This window comes from Leptidea sinapis, chromosome 10, assembly GCF_905404315.1.
Source record: "Leptidea sinapis chromosome 10, ilLepSina1.1, whole genome shotgun sequence".
Lineage (NCBI taxonomy): Eukaryota > Metazoa > Arthropoda > Insecta > Lepidoptera > Pieridae > Leptidea > Leptidea sinapis.
The window spans coordinates 14,025,115-14,046,083 of NC_066274.1; the positions used below are offsets into that span (position 1 = coordinate 14,025,115).

Genomic DNA, 20,969 nt, shown 5'->3' on the forward strand with positions numbered 1-20,969 from the left:
TGTTCGTACGTTGATCCGGACGCTCTAGTATGAAGTTAAACTACTTTTCTATTACTGTATCGTGTCACGGGTTACGTAGTGAGACAGCTTCTGGAGTACGAAAGGCTAAAAAACCGGCAACATGTTCATATTAAACCGTCAAAATGGTACTTATTATGTAAATGAGAACAGTTGGCGCGAGAGACACAGCCGCATCGATTTGCTCGATCCAGTTTCGAACAATGAGGCGATAGGTCATTTCCGTGAATTAGAAACCATGGCAAACATGAGCCTCTTTTCCGACCTCCATTAATTTCACTTTTAATTTGTTTCAAGTGATAATGATGGTATCGTTAGTTTTAAATTGACGAACAGTTTGTGCGTGTACATACTTATAATATGTTTTCATAAAATTTATTTAACGAAATAAATAATTTGTTTTTTTTTCATTGCTCTTTGATTGATTATTTATTAGGTATCTTGAATGGCTGATTTAGCAACGCAGCTCCTAAGTTGGGGCTGAGGCTCTAATATTTTTTAACCTTAAAATGATTATTGCAACGAATAATAAAAATCGAGTTGACAAATTTAAAAATGGCGGTCTTGCAAATTAAAACTATAATACAATAGTACTTTAAACGAATAAAGGCTATGTCTTGTACTGTATGATGGTACGGAACCCTTTGTGGGCCAGTCCGAATCGTATTTGACCTGTTTTTATACCAAAATACACCGGATCAATTACCTATCATATACTAAGTTAAACTATCTATACATATAATAATAAAATTGTAACAATAACTAATCCAAAACCGTTCTGTATATACAATTTTTAGTCTTAAGATTTAACTCTAATTTTGCAAGAATATTAACATGAATCCAACACAGGCGATAAACTGAATGGAATACACCTGCCTCTAGTTTTTAAGTACTTATTGTTATAAACAAGATATAAACAAATTTTATTTATTTATCTTAAATCTTTAAACTAGCAATTCTTGTATATATATAATCTGAATCTCGGAAACGACTCCAACGATTTTTATAAAATTTAGTATACAGGGGATTTCGGGGGCGATAAGTCGATCGAACTTTCAATTAAAAAAAATGTAGTTTTATCCGTGTTTTAATGAGAAGCTACAATAATATTAGAATACAAAGGTAAATTTCGCCACTGTATAACAGACTATAATAGCTCAAATGGGACATTGGGGCCGGAAAGCAGAAGACCCCGGTTCGAATCCAGATGTCCTATTAGTTTTTTTTTATATTCAAGTTTTGTACATTCTTGCAAGGCTCGGTTGTCCGGATATTTATTTATATTTAAGAGATTGGGTTAATGTACTACATATTATCATGAAATAGATGTAGACTTATAGTATTGTATAGCGCCCACGTGAACGATGTCGCGGGCATCGTTTAGTGTATAAATACGACATAATATCAACTGCGCTAGAATATTACGCGCTAGGTCCGTATTCTAGAACGTGTCTCAATACGGTTCTATGAAATAAAAGATCATGTCAACAAGAAGGTCGGTAGTCAGTACATCTTTTTGCAGTTGAATAGTCGCGTTTCGCCCGATTCGTTCTTAGCCATCAGCAACCGGTACATTCGCTCTGATTGACATCGCGTGAAACGGCCAATACGTCACGGAGCGACCGACGCTCGAGACAGTACAGAACTACATAGTGGGAACGATTTATCGAATCGTTTCTAATAGTCTATTTATAGTGCGTCAACTGCAAGTGTAAGTGACAATTTGTTTGCTTTATGTTAGTATATATATATTCTTCAGCCCCCGAGGAAACAAATGGCCTTTATATAAATCCTTTCCTCTACGTTTAGTTCGTGTTTGGTGTTTAGGTCACTTAATCACTGATGAGGTTAGTTAGGTGGCGTGTCCGCCATTAAAATTACGAGAATACGTGGATTGCGGAGCGCTGCGCAAGCGTGTGAGCACGTGATCTACCGACGAGAGAGATTGGTGTAGAGCTGGGAACGTGGTGTGGAAGGAGGGATGAGAAAGCGGGGAGTGGAAATGAGAACTTGACAACTGAAGTTGACGCTGACAGTTACAAGTTCGTTCCGAAATGAGCAAATGAGTTATGGTACCAACAATTATATATAGGGTAACTATTTAGTAGTTCAAAAAGTCCTGAAAAAACGCCTGACATTTCGATAGAAGTCCGTATGTAGTTTTATTACTATAATTCCATATAATAAAAAATAAGATCCGGACAAGTTAGAGAGCCGGACGTGAGTCTAAAAGTCCGGACATGTTCGTATTTATCCGGACCGATGTTAACCCTCATTCCATACGATTTACAAAAAACATTTAAACCCGTCATTAACATTTATTCACAAGCAAACTGGCATAAATGTCAGACAGAGCGCTCTTTGACCTTGTTTCCATACAAATATTAATAATAAATTTCAGAATAGTCATAGAGACTCTTAAAAGTGTTATGTTAAAATTATTTTAATTCAAATATAATTTTAAACAAATAATTAAAAATAAATAAAATACAACATTATGGCCATTTTCGCATATGCCCTCCCGCTTGGTGTTACAATAATTGTTAACATATAGGCAATCTGGTCTGCCTGCTATCACCCGAGGATACAGCCAACGCACACAGAGCACCACTGACGCGAACGGCACGAAGAAGAAGTGCAAACCCAACCTTAAAATACATTATTTGGTTACTGTCTGCGTCGAACCTAATTCCGTCTCGTGCCATCCTCGAAGTAAGCGATCACAGTTCATCTTACCATCATCTCAGCCGGTAGACGTCTAGTGCTGGGCAAAGGCCTCCCCCAAAGATCTCCACGACGACCGGTTTTGCGCTACGCTCAACAAACATATTCCGGCGATCCTGACTTATCATCGGTCCGTGCGTGTGGTGTCGCACCAGAATAGCAGTATCCCATCTCTTCCGGTCTCGTAAGAGGCGAATAAGGGATACAAAGAACGAAGGATGGGCAGTAGCATCCTTCCGAAAGAATATCAACATCTACTGCGATCGCTAGCCCGCCTGCGATTATGGCAAAACCCCCAAATTGACAAATGACAGACAAGATCTCTATTTTTTAGGAACTTTCATCCCCAGACAACTAAATTGTGGAACAAGATGCATTGGGCAATGTTTCGAAGTCGTTAGTTAAGTCAAGTATATGACTTACTGACTCACAGCAGCGTTGCTGGACTTTCATAAACGATTCTGCTGCTGTGATTCCTCACGTTGGAAAAAGTTATGTAGAGCAAAGATCATCAGTTCATTTATAAAATGTTTTAAGCTTTCCACAAAACTGCAATTTTAATGTCATAGCATAAGTATTTGTATTTTGATGGTTTAATTTGATTTACACTTGTACCTAGGACTTGGCTAAGTTAGAAATATTTAAAACATAATATCCGGACGTAGCTACAACCATTAGATACGGAAGGAACACATAAACATGTCACGCTTACAACTTACAAGATAGTGAAATTATATGATAGACCTTAAAGTGTTTAGAATTACACTTATGGATTTGTATTAAATTGACACTATGTTTTTACGAGCAATATGTAGTTCACTAAAGTATTTTATTTATAAAAGCAAGCTCATCAGGAAGTAGACACAGGTATCCGTAAACAAATTCGAACAGCAAGAACTATTTCTCAAACAAATAGACTTCATAACAAAGAGGCTTTTTGAGCTCATGAAGTGAATTTCCTACCTAGCGTGTTGTTTATATGTAAAATGGTGGAATTTGTGAAAATAATGCATTTATTTATATTTGTATACAATTTTTTTATTACAATTTACAATGGTAGGTACATCCATAATTCTTGAATAAGAATGAAACTAAACCGCCGTGGAGCTAAAGAAGAGGTATTTACAGTTTGTGAGTTTTGTCGTACAAAATTTAGTAAAGTTTAACCCTAAGAAGACAAAAGTTTGTGCAACCATCGCTAAAGTCTCCCTTGCTTCTCGATTCGAGATCACTCTTTTCAAGGCTACAGCTTAACGGCATACTCGGCGGTGATATATGGAGCAACATTAAGTTCCTTTTTAACTTGACAAATTGGGCTGTAATAAACTTCGTGTACTCAGTAAGGCGAGACAGTATTTCACTTTAAACCATCGCCTTATAAGGCGCAAATATGGCCTCACATGGAGTACTTTTTCTCACCTCGACGACTAAGAGTCTCGATACATCAATGATCAAGTGATTTGCGATTAGGTTGATTCTTTTGTGTTACGTGGAGATGTGTGCTCTCTATGCATCTTTTACCGCATATATCACGGAGAGGGCTCAGAGGATTGTTTTAGGCTATATCAACCAGCAGCTGTACTCCATGGCCAACATTGCGGCACAATGCTAAATTCCACCTACCGTCAGGCATTCCACAACCATGCGTTTTGCGAGAATCTTTGTGCCTCGCACAGCCACTTTGTGGAATCAACCGGCTGCAATTTTCCTAGCCGAAACGAATGGATTCTTCAACCTTAAAGCATACTCTTAAATGCTGACAATGCATTTCTTAACCCCTAGTGTTGCGGTTATCCATGGGAGGTTACTCCACCGCTTCCCATCATCTGAGCCTCTTGCCCGTTTGCCCCCTCTTATAAAAATGGCTTTGATAAGATCTGTGTTAGTAAGTATATTTTATTGTTCAAATATATTACAAATCTTACACAATTAAAATTAGTTATGTAAGTAGTATTCTAGTTTCTGCATTAGCTCTCCTTTACGTTGAAAATATATAAGTATAAGGTGTCAGTGTGTCATGTTAACAATTCTGAGAGTTTCTTAAGAAAATGGCTATGGGAATGGCGTCACAATAAGCACTCGAATAGTACCACTATAGCTTGGTTGACAGACTCGTGTAAGAAATCAACCAAGCAACGCATGCATTGTATACTTTACTACTTTACGATTATTATCACTCAACGTGGCATGTGGATTCATATTATTTTTTTATTTATTCAATAGAAACAATACATCACTTATATAAATTGTTTACATAAACTTAGGCGTTAAGTTGTCGGCCTTAGGTCTTAAGGTGGAAGTATTCTCTTTTCTTGAAATGCCTAAGTATCGGTTCGTATCGTATCGATTCGGAAAAACCGCAGCTGGTAGTTGATTCCACAAAGTGGCTGTGCGAGGCAAGAAATTTCTTGCAAAGCGCGCGGTTGCGGAATGCATATAATATCAGCAAAAAAATAATTAATTACCAATACATGCTAACACCACCACTGTCGATTGTCCTCTTGTTTGGCATCTTTTTTTACCAGTGAGAGGTTAATTTGCACTGGCTGCCGGCTAGATTATGGATACCACAACGGATACCAAACGGCGCCTATTTCTACCGTGAAGTCGTAATGAAGGTCTGAAGGGCGCCGTAGCTAGTGAATTTACTGAACAATTGAGACTTGACAACTTATGTCTCTAGGTGACGAGCACAGTTGTAGTGCCGCTTAGGCTTAGCTTAATTTTAGGGTTTTTCAATAATCCTGAGCGGCACTGCATTGTAATTGGCAGGGTGTATCAATTACCATCATCTGAACGTCCTGCTCATTTCATCCATTATTTTCATAAAAAAATCTTATCAATACATATTTTTACACCGGCTTTCAGCTTTCTTCTTTAACCATATATAGTTTAACTATATGCCATTCTTTCGTGCGCGTAATATTAATAAAAGTGCTAAATGGCAAAATAGATTGAAACCGTATAGGCGTAACTTAACCGAGCAAATGCGCAAATCGTCTATTGTAGGTTAGCGCCGTGTATCATCTTTGACAATATCTATATATAAAATCTGTGACAATATAAATCAATTAGTTCGAAGTCTTACCAGAAAATTATTGGCACCAACAAAATTATATTTAAACGTAAAGTCAATTATGTTTTATTTTTAAGTATAACTTCTTTAAGCGCGACTACGAGGTAACTGGGCGATAATGCAACGGAAGTCCGTTACGGCAAGATGGCGTCACGTTTCAGTACCATCCGGTTTTTGGTTTCTTCATCCATTTTTAGAACAGGCAGAGAGCTCGAGCCCATACAGCCATATTCTTTATTATTCAATAACAGCGTCATATAGATATGTGGTAATTAATAAACTAACCTTCAATTTCTTATTTTCAATTATATTATTTAATGAGTGAAAATTTTGCAACGTGCAAGTGGTATTAATGAATTATAAATATATATAGAATATAAAATAAAAATAATAATCAGTTAAATGAAATGGCGGAATCCCAGGAACATTTTACTCTTTCAGCAATAAATAAGAATAAAAGAGAAAATCAAGAACCTGATAATGACTTGACCTGTTAAAAGTGTGTTGATTTTCTAATGAATAATATCAATATAACTCTATAATATCGTTCTTTGTAAAATAAATAAAATAATATAGTTGTTAAGATTTTTTTATTCTAGGTAGAGAATGAAATGATAACTTTGCTCAAAAGATCAGGTTATATCGTCAGCGTTTCCGAGGAAAAAAATAGCTAAAAAATGTAACAATGCTCCTAGCCCTTCAGCAATACGTGAGTGCGTAGTTGATCCTCCCTGCGTCGTAATCCTCAGTACTGAGGGTCGTGACCACCCATCTGTATCACTTTCTCACGTATGATCGCTTTACATCTATTTCTGTCTCTGGCGGTGTGAAAAGCATTGTGAACCGTAGAGTCGAGGGCGGAGCGGATCTGATCGGACCATCGTGTTATACTGCGTCCACAAGGCCTCTTCCCATCTACTTTGCCGACCACAATGAGCCTCTCAAGGTTTCCTTGCGATGTGACCGAAGTATTCTAAAACTCTGCGCAGACATTCGGAAGACAATCGCGAGGAGATCCTGAGTTCACGCAGTCTGGAGAGATTAGATCGAAATGCTGTCCAGGGGATACGGAGCATCTTTCTCCAGCACCACATCTCAAAGGTGTCAATGCGTTTGCGGTCTGCAGCTTTCAGTGTCCAAGTCTTAGTTGATAATACGGCTTTAATTAATGTAAATATAAAATTATAATGTATTTATGTACGTGTTACTATTAAGATTTACTTCAATCGCGCGTAAAGATAACATGCACACACTTTGTTTTCTATCGAGAAATTTTTATTGTTATTGTTTTCTTGTAATATTGTAATTTTTTTTTATGGAATAGAAAGGCAAACTAGCGTATAGTGGTACTGTACATGTGACACAACAGAAGAATCACAGGAGCGTTTTCAGCCTTTAAGATGGGGGATACCTATGTCGTTTCGACCTGAAGAATATATTGCGCAAGCACTTCAGCAATAGTTTTATTGTCCATCGAAGAAATATATAAGAAAAGTGGTCTGTGGAAGAACGTCACAAGCCAAAACGGTGATCTTTAAGTTTTTTTTATATATTTTTGAAAATAAGGGACGCGACGAGCAGGACGTGCCGCTCAGGATTCTTGAAGATTACCAAAGATTGGCACTACAATTGCGCTCGTCTCCTTGAGACATAAGATGTTAAGTCTCATTTGCCCAGTAATTACGGCTATAACACTAGCTACGGCGCCGTTCACACCGAAATACTGTAATATTTACACATTACTGCTTCACGGCTGAAATAGTCGCCGTTGTGGTACCCATAATCTAGTCGGCATCCTGTGCAATGGAGCCTCCCACTGGTTTGTCTCATTTGATGCGTTAGTTCGATGTTATTAGCTCAAACATTTCTTCGAAACTCCCCGTGATAATTACGCCATAAGAAACAATAAATGTAAGTTTCTACGCAGTGATCGGGAGGTTCACAGATTACTGCATCTCCGAGTTATTCGAGCATCACTGCGTTGCATGCGGTCAAATGGTGCGAACTGATACTTGGGTGCAACAGACCAGAGAGAGAGTAATACTCCATATGTGGCTGGGTGCCCGTCGTTATGAGCTAGAATTATAATGGATTGATGAATTCAATAAGAGAAAAATTGACACAAATAAACATTTTGACTATTGCATCTCAATATAGTCTTGATCATTTTCTTATGTATGAATTATATATATATATGATATAATTATTATATCCGTAATAGACGTGGTTTAAACTCAGACTATAAAATCTTGGTTTATCTTTAGACCATAGATAGGTCTATAGTTTTTCGCTAAAACGTGTTTTGTTATAAGACTTTTACTTAGACCGTAGTTTAAATATGATTTAGACTAGGTTTTTTAGTTACTCCGTGTTTTGTGAGAAGACGGCCTATATATACTACCTACTCGGTTAAGTCGACTTAGAAAGGCTTTTGGTTGGCGGTGATAAGAACAATATGATCCCAGAAAATGTACAAAACAAATGTGTTACCAAATTCTAAAGAATTGTTAAAAACATTTGTGTGGTAAAGGTTACTATAACATAAATAATTTCCCTTATGATACCTAAGACTGAGAACTGAGCGAACGCCCTCAGGCTATTTAATTGTAAGTTACTGCATAATATATTGTAACTATATAAGGAAAAAAATAAGCCCGCTGAGATTTTTGCGCCCGTTCTTCTCAGGTGTGAGGCATACTATTTCGAATGGGTGGTAGTTTTTTTGACGTGCAATAAGTGATTTTATTTATTTGTATTTGAATGTGGATTGATTTGAAGCAATGTCCTAATTGATATTTCCGTCTCTTTGTAGCCAATGCCTTGCCCTCTTATTGGCGTAGTATTAGTTGCCGCTCTTTGCGACTACGCCTGCGACATCTAGTTGGAGCGCAGCGGAGACCAATCTAAATCTAAGCGTATTATATAATAATTTAAGTAGGTATAGAGCCTCTTGCTGCTAGACAACCGATAAAAACAGGTCAGATTTATTACTTTAGTGTGCGTGGCAAGCTACGTCTTACACTAGCGATTTTTTATGTAACTTTGTGTTAGCGTGCGTGTATTGCTCAAAATAGACGCTAACAGTAAATTTTTTTCGACGTTTTCACAGTAGTCACAGTCTATCTAGATCATAAACTTTGTTTACTAGAGTAAAGACAAACCCTGTGTGAGAGTGAGATAACCTTACACAAGAACCTAAGTGTGAGAAAGAGACGGACTAGATGGACCGTGAAACCGTTTTAAACAATTTAGTGTCCATTAGTCTCCCGTCAAATTGACCCGTTTTTATCGTAATTGTACTGTATTTTAACGGATATTAATTAAAAAATATAATGGTGTAGGGTTCTGTATTAGATTGTGTTGTTTGTATACAGCAACAATCCAAATAAATAAACATTTTAAACTACTTTCGTGGTGTTTATTATCGTAGAGCATATTCACTAAAATATTCGGAATCACATTTTAAATATTCAAATTCAAATAATTTTATTCAAAATAGGATTTAAAATCACTTATTGAACGTCAAAATCTACCACCCATTCAAAAGAGACTGCCTCAGACCTGAGAAGAATGGGCGCAAGAAACTCAGCGGGCTTTTTTTTTTAATATGAAATATGGATTACAATGTAATATCGTACAATAAACATTTATAAATAAAGAGCCTGAGGGTGTTCGCTTTATTCCCAGTCCGTGGTGTCATTAAGAAAATCGTTTATGCTATAATAACCTTTCCCACACAAACGTTTTTTAACAATTCTTTTAAATTTCGTAACACATTTGTTTTGTACATTTTCTGGGATCATATTGTAGAAGCATATACATCGCCCAACAAAAGACTTACTAACTCGACCCAACCGAGTAGTAGGCATAACAAGTTTATGTTTGTTCCTCGTATTAACATAATGAATGTCACAGTTTCTAGAAAATTCCTCAATGTGCTTATGAACATACAAAACATTATCGAAAATGTATTGAGAAGTAACAGTCAAAATGTTTATTTCTTTAAATTTTTCTCTTAATGATTCTTTAGGACCTAGGTTATAAATCGCGCGAATAGCCCTCTTCTGCAGCACAAAGATAGTATTAATATCGGCCGCACTGCCCCATAACAATATACCATTGGACATAATACTATGAAAATAACTAAAGTATACTAATCTCGCCGTATCTATGTCAGTTAACCGTCTAATTTTCTTAACCGCATATGCTGCAGAACTAAGCCTATTCGCCAATCCTTCAATATGCACCACTGCAATTTGGAATCAAGAGTAATGCCAAGAAATATAGCAGATTCCACTGGTTTTACCACCTCTCCATTTGATAAAATATTCGCATCTACATTTTTGACATTTCGCGCGGTGAATTTAATATATATGGTTTTATGATTATTTAACAATAAGTTATTGGCGCTAAACCAGTACACGATGTCAGATAGAGCATTGTTTACTTCGTCATACAAAACTTGGCTTCGTTTCACTTTGAATATAAGTAAAGTGTCATCCGCAAACAATACCACCTTGTGATTTTTTCTACAAGGTTAGGTAGATCATTTATATAAATTAGGAAGATGAAGGGTCCAAGAATAGACCCTTGTGGTACCCCCATACCGAGAGGAGTCCCAGGAGATCTCCTGCCATTCACCTCGACCCTTTGAATCCTATTATTTAAATATGAGATCAGAAGATCGAGTGCAGATCCTTTTATACCATAGTGGCATAGCTTCCTGGCCAGCGTTGAATGCTGAACACAATCAAAAGCCTTAAATAAATCACAGAAAATACCAAGTGCATTCTGTGATTCCTCCCAGGCCTCAAAAATATTCCTGATGAGTTCAACACCTGCATCCGTAGTCGAGCGTCCCCTAGTAAAGCCAAATTGCTTTATATGAAGTAACTTATAAGTGTTAAAGTGAGTAAGCATTTGGCTTAAAATAATATTTTCAAAAATTTTACTAAGATTCGGCAACACCGAAACAGGGGGATAGTTATTCGGGTCAGAAGTGAGTCCCGATTGAAATATTGGTGTAATTTTACTATACTTCAGAAGGTCAGGAAACACGCCATGTTCAATACAGCTATTAAAAACTAGTGCTAGATATGGTGCTATGACGTCAATAACAGAACTTATTATTTTTACAGATATGCCCCATATATCAGCAGTTTTTTTCATTTCTAAGGATCTGAAAGTTTTAATTATTTCTGCTGGGCTAACAACACTGAATTTGAAATTTTGTTTACATTCCTTAACATTTTCCAAAAGAAGTGACTCGGCAACACTGGTGGAGGAGACAAGGGTGCTTGAGATGGAAACTGGAATGTCAGAAAAAAAATCTCAAAAGCAGAAGCTACCTCCTGCTCAGAGTGGATTTTTGTATTGTTTATTATTAGATTATATTCAAACTTGCAGTTTTTCGCTCTTCCAGATTCCCAGGTAATAACTTTCCTTCACTAGTCATTTTTATTTTATTTTATTTGAAGCATTTTTAATTATTTCTCTAATATGCATTGACTTAGCAATAGTACATACTTTCTTAAATAATTTTGAATATTTTTTCACATATACAAGGAAAGATACATCATGATTGATATGACATGATGATCTCTCACTATATAGTTCATATAACCGTTGTCTGCTCCTATGAATACCAGCTGTTGCCCAGTTGTTAAATGACAAGAGACCACCCGAGTTGACTGTCTTTGAAGTAAATATAGAAGCAAACTCTGTTTTAATTATTTTAAATAACTTACCATACATATCATTTGGAGTACTGTTATAATTCAAATACAAGTTTTAGAGTTTTTCTGAAATATTGCCTCTATATTTCTCCATTCGCCTATTGTTTACCGGAACAAACATAAACTTTTTAGTTGAAGTACATTTGTTTCCCTCAATATTAAAAGAGGCTAATTGACCAAAGTGGTCTGAGCTCAGTAAATACGCAGTAAACACTCTATTTTGTAAGGATTATATTAATTTAAAAAAAAATGAGTTCGATAATAAAATATTGTATACGTGAATATGACGCCTTTTATCAATATTTGTCACAGGGATTGACCAAATACAAAATACTACTCACTTCACCAACTCACTAACACATCTATAAAGCTATACACATGAACGTTTTACATATTTTAGTCTCGCCGTAATGAGGAGAGTGTTTGTCTATTACGCTAGTATACTAAGTTTATAATCTAAATGCCAGTTAACAGGATGTTCCATATGTTTGACAGCAAATTTTTTGTGCCTATTTGAAGCGCCACCCGCGAGCGTCCAGAGAACTAATTTTGACGTATAATACAAATGGCTGCGAAGGAACGTACAATACACAGAAGAATTTGTACATTTTTGAATTAATTTCGTTCATGTTCCGTGTTATTTATACTTCAAAAATCAATGTTATAAAGTACACAATTTTTTTGTAATGTAACAAGTTTTCCACCACCTATGTTGTCATCACTAGTTTTAGTACCGCAGACTCCCGCTATGGCCAACAGCGCCAAAATGGCGAATATCAAACAGGCACAAAGCCCTTTGACAGCCGCCAGTCCAGTGGTAGATAGTACAGGTCAGTTTCTAGATATATAAATGATCTAAATTGTGCTATAGCCTCTATATTATAACAAGCGTATGTCATCACACAATAATACATTGTATGTAATTGTTATATTTCAACATAATTCACACAATGCGACCTGACACAGATGTTAATTATTACCTAATTAATTAACGCAAGCATTAAATATAAATAAAATAACGATAACTTCTCATCTAATACTTAAAATATTTTAATAACGTGTTAGATTACTGTATTATAACACGTTTATTATTATTGTTCGTGTGTTTCTTCTGATTTTTGTGTGTTTTGCCAGTGGAATAATTTTATTATACAGACTAGCTGACCCTGCAAACGTTGTATTGCCGATATTAAAATCGCGATACAAAAGTAACTGTTGATCGTAGATTGTGAAAATTTTAAGTTGTATGTATTTTTAATACCGACTCATAATCAAACAAATTTAAAAAAATAAATAAAAAAAAATTGGCGTGGACCACCCTTAACATTTAGGGGGATGAAAAAAAGATGTTGTCCGATTCTTAGACCTACCCAATATGCACTCAAAATTTCATGAGAATCGGTCAGGCCGTTTCGAAGGAGTTTAACTACAAACACCGCGACTTGAGAATTTTATATATTAGATTATAGTTTAGATATAAGAATTTTATTAACAAGTTTGTACATGTTTCTGTGTTAATATTTCGTCAAGTTATTTTTTTCTAAATGTACAATGATAACCAAAATATATTATTAAAAGGAGTCCCTTTAGGAAAGATTCCGAAGATACTGGCTGCGTACCCTTGGATAGCTAGACTAATTCTTTGACTAACCTTTTTGCTATTTCCTAAAAAAGCCTTATAGCGCTAGGACCCCACAGACCAAGGGTCTCGATATATAGTAGGTATATCATCCCCACCACCTGGATGTGTGGCGTTCCTCCACAGTGCGGTTTCAAGGAACTTTCTTTCACGTACAACAAAGCTGTGGATTGAGCTTCCTTGTGCGGTGTATCCAGGATGATACGACATGGGGTATGACCACTTAACATCGAGTGACCCGTCATCCAAATAGCACGTATACCTAAAAGGCCGGCAACGCTCCTGTAATTCCTCCGGTATTGCAAGAGACTATGGGCGGAGGTGATCTCTTAACATCAGGGGACCCGTACGCTCGTTTATGGAGGACAAGGGAATCTTCCAAATAGAAAATCACCACAGTGTTGCCCTTTTCTGCTCACAAGCAGTATTGTGCAAGAATTATTGTATTTCGATTTGAAAGGAACCGTGAGACCTATCAACTCATGTCTCCAAGTGACAAGCGCTATTGTGATGCCGCATACAATTTAGGGCAGGGCGTATCGCAATACCAACAGTAGAACGACTCGTCACCTTTTCTCATAAAAAATGACTTTGTCTAAGATATATTATATCAAATAATCAACTTTTATTTTTTGCTCAATATAATGTCGACTTCATTCTTACAGTGTATGTAGGTAATATTAATATAAAATACTACATACACCCTATAGTTAGGTATATAATTACATATTATTGTTACTAAAGATTTACCCCCTTATTCTTATGAATAAACATAATAGCCTGCTAACTTAAAGCATTGTTAATTCTCGTTCTGTCTATTTACCTAAGTCAGAACGAGAAAAATCACTCCTTAGCGGCTGTTAGCGGACCATTATGAATAAGGGGGATATATTATACTTTATACATCGCCACTTCATTCCAGAAACGCTTGTTTTTAAATCCGATTCATAATATCTAATTTTGATTACTAAAAGACCGCATCTGATGGCTCGGTCGGACCAAATCCGATTTTATCGTAAACTTTATTCATTTATAAAGGAGATTTTCAATATCATACATAAAACATCGATAAACTCATGCATATATTATGATTTGTTATAAGAAATAATTTATGATTAAAACTAATTGATAAATAACATTTTCTAATAAGCAATTACTTAGAGGGTTAATACAATTTTGTAGTTACAGCTTAAATGCAAACAATTTGATATATCAAAACAAACTCTCTCATTTCTGGGATTAAAAATACAAATTTAATTTGTACTAAAATAAATTAATATTTCGGTTGCTAAGAGCGCTGGGGCGTATCCCGAGATACGTGGGTTCGAACCCCGTATATAAAGTATAGTAGATTTGTATACTCAAAAAAATTTGGTCTCCATTTGAATACTATTGTCGCTTATTTCTTATCACAGACCGTTCATGGCAATGCCATTATTTCAAGTGTTGCATGACTGAAAGCCATTTATAAATCTTCAATCTAAATTCCACCTAACGAAGAACTTCTAAAAAGAGCTAGCTATAATTTAGTAAATTGTAATACAATGATATTGTTTTGGCGATACATCCTCATCAGTAAGCAAGGAATTCTTATCGCAAATACAAAACGCAACAACACTTTACTGTGTAAATATCAAATCAATCATTTATTAATTAATACGACAAAAAAATGAGGTAATATACACGACACAATATCAGCTTGCCTTGAAAATCGCATGACCAAAATCCATTAATAGCGCATTATAGATATTTTGAATCAATAACCAGGCTATAATGATTTAAAAAAGTCAAGTAGGTAGCTTAAATACATTTTTATGATAACGAATACTCACCCAAGGAAGGCGGATTATATGTAGGCACTGTTGGAACAATAATTGTTTATTTGTATCACTCACTGCACTTATTGTTTATCGTAATATTATTTTGCCGGCATTTTCCGTTGCGGACGCGAACGTGCGGTCCAAGTCGCGTCTAAAGACTTGTGAAATCAGCTGTGGTTAGCTTGCTAACGGAACATTCAACATACCCTTCCCCGCGCAACTTGCCGCATAGCAGATAGTGTGATAAGATAAGTACTACTGTTGATTCGCAGATAAGACGCAAATCTAGTATTAAAAGCGTGGGAAATTATTTATGAGCCATTGTTACGCATCTTTTTGTAATAATTTGTCAGTCTTATTTAGCCGACTGAATATATATTATTATGAAAAATATTTCTACATGGATATCTTATATTTAAAATTCTCGTGTCCCGGTGTTTGTTACCAAACTTCTCCTAAACGGCTTAACCAACTTGTTTAAAATTTGTGTGTATATCGGGTAGGTCTGAGAATAGGCCAACATCTATTTTTCACACCCGTAAATTATAAGGGTGACCTGAAATATATTTTTTGACGTTCTATTTTTATTTTTATTTTATTATGGTTCTTCTGCAATTTACAACTATTTTTAATCGCGATTTTTATATTATTCTGTTCCATCCACAAATCAGCTATAGCAAGATGGCAATCGAATACAATAATTGTAGTACGATAAATTTGGTAGGTCTGAGAATCGATTGTATCTATTTTTTATACTCCAATTTTCTTAATTACTTTATATAGCAATACAACGTTTGCTGGGTCAGTTAGTCATATTATAAATGTTTTCACCTACTGGGATTCGAACCCGGGACCTCGAGCTGTGTAGGCTGGGTCCCTAACCACTGGAATATTATGGTTACGACCTAAGGGCCACTAGTTACATGAATTACTTGACCTAATACCAACAACTCTCACAGAATCGACATCTTTAAAATTTAAAACACGTGAGTTACATGTGAGGTGAATTTTCATCTTATTGTTTACTTTCTCAAGATTTCACTTGTGATACGAAATTTTTCTTATTTCAAATGCTTGTACGTGCTGTGAATATTTAATTTATTTGTTTATAAATCAATTACCTACATCGTTTACAAAATAGATTTTATACGAATAGAACGCGTTTAATTATAAATAAATTTCACATTGGTTATTATGTTACATAAAAACATTTATTTAACACTTTGTCTCTCCAGACCACCTGCTGACATATGGGACGGGAAATATCTGTAAAAATAAAAAGTTGAGTAATTGACGTCATAGCACCATATCTAGTAATAGATTTTAATAATTGTATTGTACATGGCGTATTTCCTGACGTTCTGAAATTTAGTAAAATTAAACCAATATTTAAATCGGGACACACTTTTGACCCGAACAACTATCGTCCTATTTCGGTGTTGCCGACCGTTAGTAAAAGTTTTGAATAACACTTTAACGCTTATAAATTACTTCATGTAAAACGATTTGGCTTAAGTAGGCGACGATTGATTACGGGTGCAGGAGTTGAACTAATTAAGAATATATTTGAGGCCTGAAAGGCATAACAGAATGCACTTAGTATCTTCTGTGATCTATCCAAGGCTTTCGACTGTGTTCAACATTCAACGCTAGTCAGGATGCTGTATCAATATGGTGTTCAAGGAACTTTTTTTATGACAATAAGAGACGGGACGAGCTGGACGTTCAGCTGATTGTAATTGATACGCCCGGCCCATTGCAATGCAGTGCCGTTCAGGTTTCTTGAAAAATTCAAAAATTCTGAGCGGCAGTACAGTTGCGCTTATCTTCTTGAGACATAAGAAATTGAACTGCGTTTATCTTCTGATTTCATATCTAAACAATAGAATTCAGAGAATTGATGTGAATGAAGATCTTCTGGGACTCCGCTTGGTATGGAGGTACTACAAGGGTCTATTCTTGGACCATTTCTCTTCCTGATCTACATATATGATTTTCCTAACATTGTAGAAAAAAACACAAGCTAGTATCGTTTGCCGATGACACTTCAGGTATAGCCAAAGTGAAAAGAACCCGAGTTCTATATATCGTGTACCTACTGGTTGAGCACCAATAACCTATTGTTAAATGGCTAAAAAACTATATTCATAAAATTCACAGCGCCAAATGTCAAAAATGTAGATGCGAATGATTTGTTAAATGGAGAGGTGGTAGAACCGGTGGAATCTGCTGTATTTCTTGGCAGTACTCTTGATTTTAAATAGGAATTGGGCTTCCAAATTGAAGAAATGACTAAAAGACTTAGTTCTGCAGCATATGCGGTTCAAAACATTAGACAATTGACTGACGTAGATGCGGTATGACTTTACTTTAGTTGATTTCATAGTATTATGTCCAAACTCCTATGGTATATTGTTTTTTCTAAAATAAACGTAGCCTAAGTTACTCCTTATAACATCAGCTACCTGCCAATAAAAGACCCGTCAAAATCGGTCCAGCCATTTCAGAGATTAGCCGGAACAAACAGACAGATAGACAGACAAAAATTATAAAAAATGTTATTTTGGTCTATCTATTATTATTATTTCAATATAACAAACAGACACTCCAATTTTATTTAACGAAGAACAAACTTGTTATGCCTGCTACTCGGTTAAGTCGAGTGTGTAAGTCTTTTGTTGGGCGATTTTTATGCTTTTACAACATGATCACAGAAAATGAACAATACAAAATATGTGTTACGAGATTTAAAAGAATTGTTAAAAAAGTTTGTGTGGTAAGGGTTACTATAACATAAATGATTTTCTTCATGATACCACAGATTGATAATGCAGCGATACCGTCAAGCTTTTTAAATATTAAATATCATAAAATAAATTGTTATAAAATTTTATGAATAAAAATATTTAAATTTGAATTTTTCATTTTGCTGTGTCTCCGTTAGAGACGTTTGTTTCTCTCGCACGCTGTGTTTGTATTAACGCTAGTATATTGTAAGTCAATGGGTCTAACGATAGCCAATCTGTGGACACATTTTTACTCATAGCATAATCTAACTTCTAGACCAAAAAAAAATATTAACATAATCATCATAAACCTATTGTAATTACAAAAATTATCGTAAAATTGTTTTTTTTTAACTATCGACGTTTTTGTACATTTTTTTATATGCGCCAATTAAATGAGACTTGTTTCACATGACATATCTAATATATATAAATTACGTGACACGTTGTTTGTCCGCGATGGACTCCTAAACTAATGAACGGATTTAAATGGGGATTACTCCATGGAGTGCAGTTTGGTCCAACTTGAGAGATAGGATAGTTTTTATTTCGATTTGGGACCCATAATTATTCTTATTTTCAATATTTGTTTTGTATGGACATATTTTCTATGAGAGAATTTAGTGACGCACGGTTTGACAGATCCGCAGTGAAACAATTTCATTAAAACAACAGGGAGCATTTTTTACGAAATAATTCTTGATGTTTTGAAATATTATTGGCAAATTCCTATAAAATAGTATTTTTTTATTATCTTCAGTACAACGTCTGTCGGGTCAGCTAGTATAATATATACTATGATATATAAACTCAAGACATTTCTTACATATTTTATTTACAATTTTAATTTGCCATTCTGTTCAAGATTTTTGCCATTTTGTAGGTAGTGACAGTATTCTGATGATGTTGAAATTTTGGGACTTGTAAACAAAAAACGAGACTAGTTGATTTGGCAGTCCGAATTTACTTTACACGGCATCTATAGTGTGTACGTAGCTTGTATTGTCATTTTGCTAGAATTTTATCAGTCCTGTTAAAAAAAACACATTCATACTTAGAGACCATGGGCAAGACACGATATTCGAATCGTGGTAGGAGTCACACATTACTAAATAAGACATTTTCAGAATTGGTGTAACGGATAGCCCTATATTATACCCCAAAGTCACCGACATAGTCCAAATTGCGAAACTGAAGTGACAGTGGGCAGGACAGATGGTCGTTGGGATAGTAAAGTCCTCGAATGACGACCACTAGTGTTAGTAGACCGACAAGATGGACCGACGATCTGGTCAAGATCGCTGGAATACGTTGGATGAGGGCAGCGCAGGACTGATTGTCGTGGAGATCACTGGGGGAGGTCTTGAAGATGATGATGATAGCCCTATATGCAGAGGATGTCTGGCTGAAGGCGAAATGGTTACTCACGTAATCCTATAATGTGCAGGAGTGGTCTACCCACGTCCAAAAACCTTAGAAAATACATTAGAAGTGTTCTGAGTTTCAGGGCTGGTCGTAGTAATAAACATTTGAGCATGCAATTTTTTTTTTTTTATAATAATGACACACTTTTTACACAAATTATCTTGCCCCAAATAAGGCATAGCCTGTGTTATGGGTTGCAAGACAACGATATATTTAATACAATATACTTACTTAAACATACATAAATATACAAATAAACAGACTCGGCAACAAACATCCGTATTCATCATATAAATGCTTGCACCTACCGGGATTCGAACCCGGGACCTCTAAGCTTAGTAGGTAGGATCGCTAACCACTCGGCTATACAGGTCGTCAAAAAATGGACCGAAATATGTGGTTTGATTGCGGAAACACTATACGATAGCCACTAACTTGACAAATAAAGTAAAATAAAAAAAGCGGCCAAGAGCGAGTCGGACTCGCCCGTGAAGGGCTCCGTAGCAGGATGCAAGTAACATGTTATAAAAGTTCTTGTAGTTCGTTGTTACTTTGATCGATGTTTTAATAATAGTGTATTTTTTTTAAATTAAGGCGAAGAGTAAGCAGAAAACACGCAAACATGGTGTTTTTAGACAAGTTTTGTGGTGAAAGTATAGCATTTCGAACTATGAATACTACTTAATCCTGTTACACATATCCTTAAGTCTTATTTGTAGGTTGCTAATGCTTGCTGTTGATTATAGTTAACACTGCCGAGCCTTTTTGAACTACCACTTTTCTTTGAAGTTAAATAAGTTTTTTGGCATGGCGTGATGCATTTTTTGGTACTTTTCTCAGAAAAGTTATTCTTATAGCTTGTACTTTTTTAAAAATATTGGCTTTGTTACATAGATGGCGGGCCGGCAGCCGTGAACTCATATCGCTCAAGGTCGCTGGCATTTAGTGTCGCCTTAAGTGATTGATACTACGATTTATGACGTGTTAAAAAAACTACTTACTAGATCTAGTTCAAACCAATTTTCGGGGGAGGTTTGCGTGGTAATGTAAATAATAAATTTGGAACCCCAAAATTTTAATATTTTTTCTATTTTTGTGAGAAAATCTTAATGCGGTTCACAGAATACATCTACTTACCAAGTAAAAAACTGTGACATACGGACGGACGGACAGACAAACAGACATGACGAAAATATAAGGGTTCCATTTTGCCATTTGGCTACGGAACCCTAAAAAGTAGACGAAAGTTAAACATAATAAAATAGAAAGGCAACGAGACGTTGACAAATCTAAAGTAATTACTACTACTATAAATTTACATTTGAAATCAATTATTAAATCAATTTGAACACTGTTATCAAATAAATTCATCAACAGTTAATTATTATTCAACCAATTAACAATCCTCTCTATTTCTATGTATACGAATAGCTGATTTGTAAAAATATTTATAGCCTCAACACATGGTCGGATTTGGTATGTCCGGACCATCGGTCGGTCCGGTGGGCGCCTCGCACCAATTGGTCCGACGTCGTACTATGTACGGTCGGGACGGTAATAATAATAATTTTGTGCGATAGACAATGGGACACACTATCAAATGTGGACAGCTACCACAGACCAGACCGCGTCCGGTGGTTCGGCTGTACCAAATCCGATCATGTGTTTGGGCTATTAAGGTTGATGTAAGCGTCCATGAGTTGTCACGACTAATATTATTTTCACCTTGATCTTTATACACAATGG

The 20,969-nt window shown here is 35.7% G+C and overlaps 1 protein-coding gene across 2 annotated transcripts in view; it reads right to left on the reverse strand.

Moving 5' to 3' along the window:
- LOC126966306 (myosin-IIIb-like) overlaps window positions 1-15,164 on the reverse strand; it is a 99,752-nt gene extending 84,588 nt beyond the window's left edge. For both annotated transcript variants that reach the window (XM_050810278.1, XM_050810277.1), the window contains exon 1: window positions 15,025-15,164. The gene's annotated coding sequence lies outside the window, so the exon portion shown is untranslated. The remainder of the gene's footprint in view (window positions 1-15,024) is intronic.
- Window positions 15,165-20,969: the final 5,805 nt, after the last annotated feature.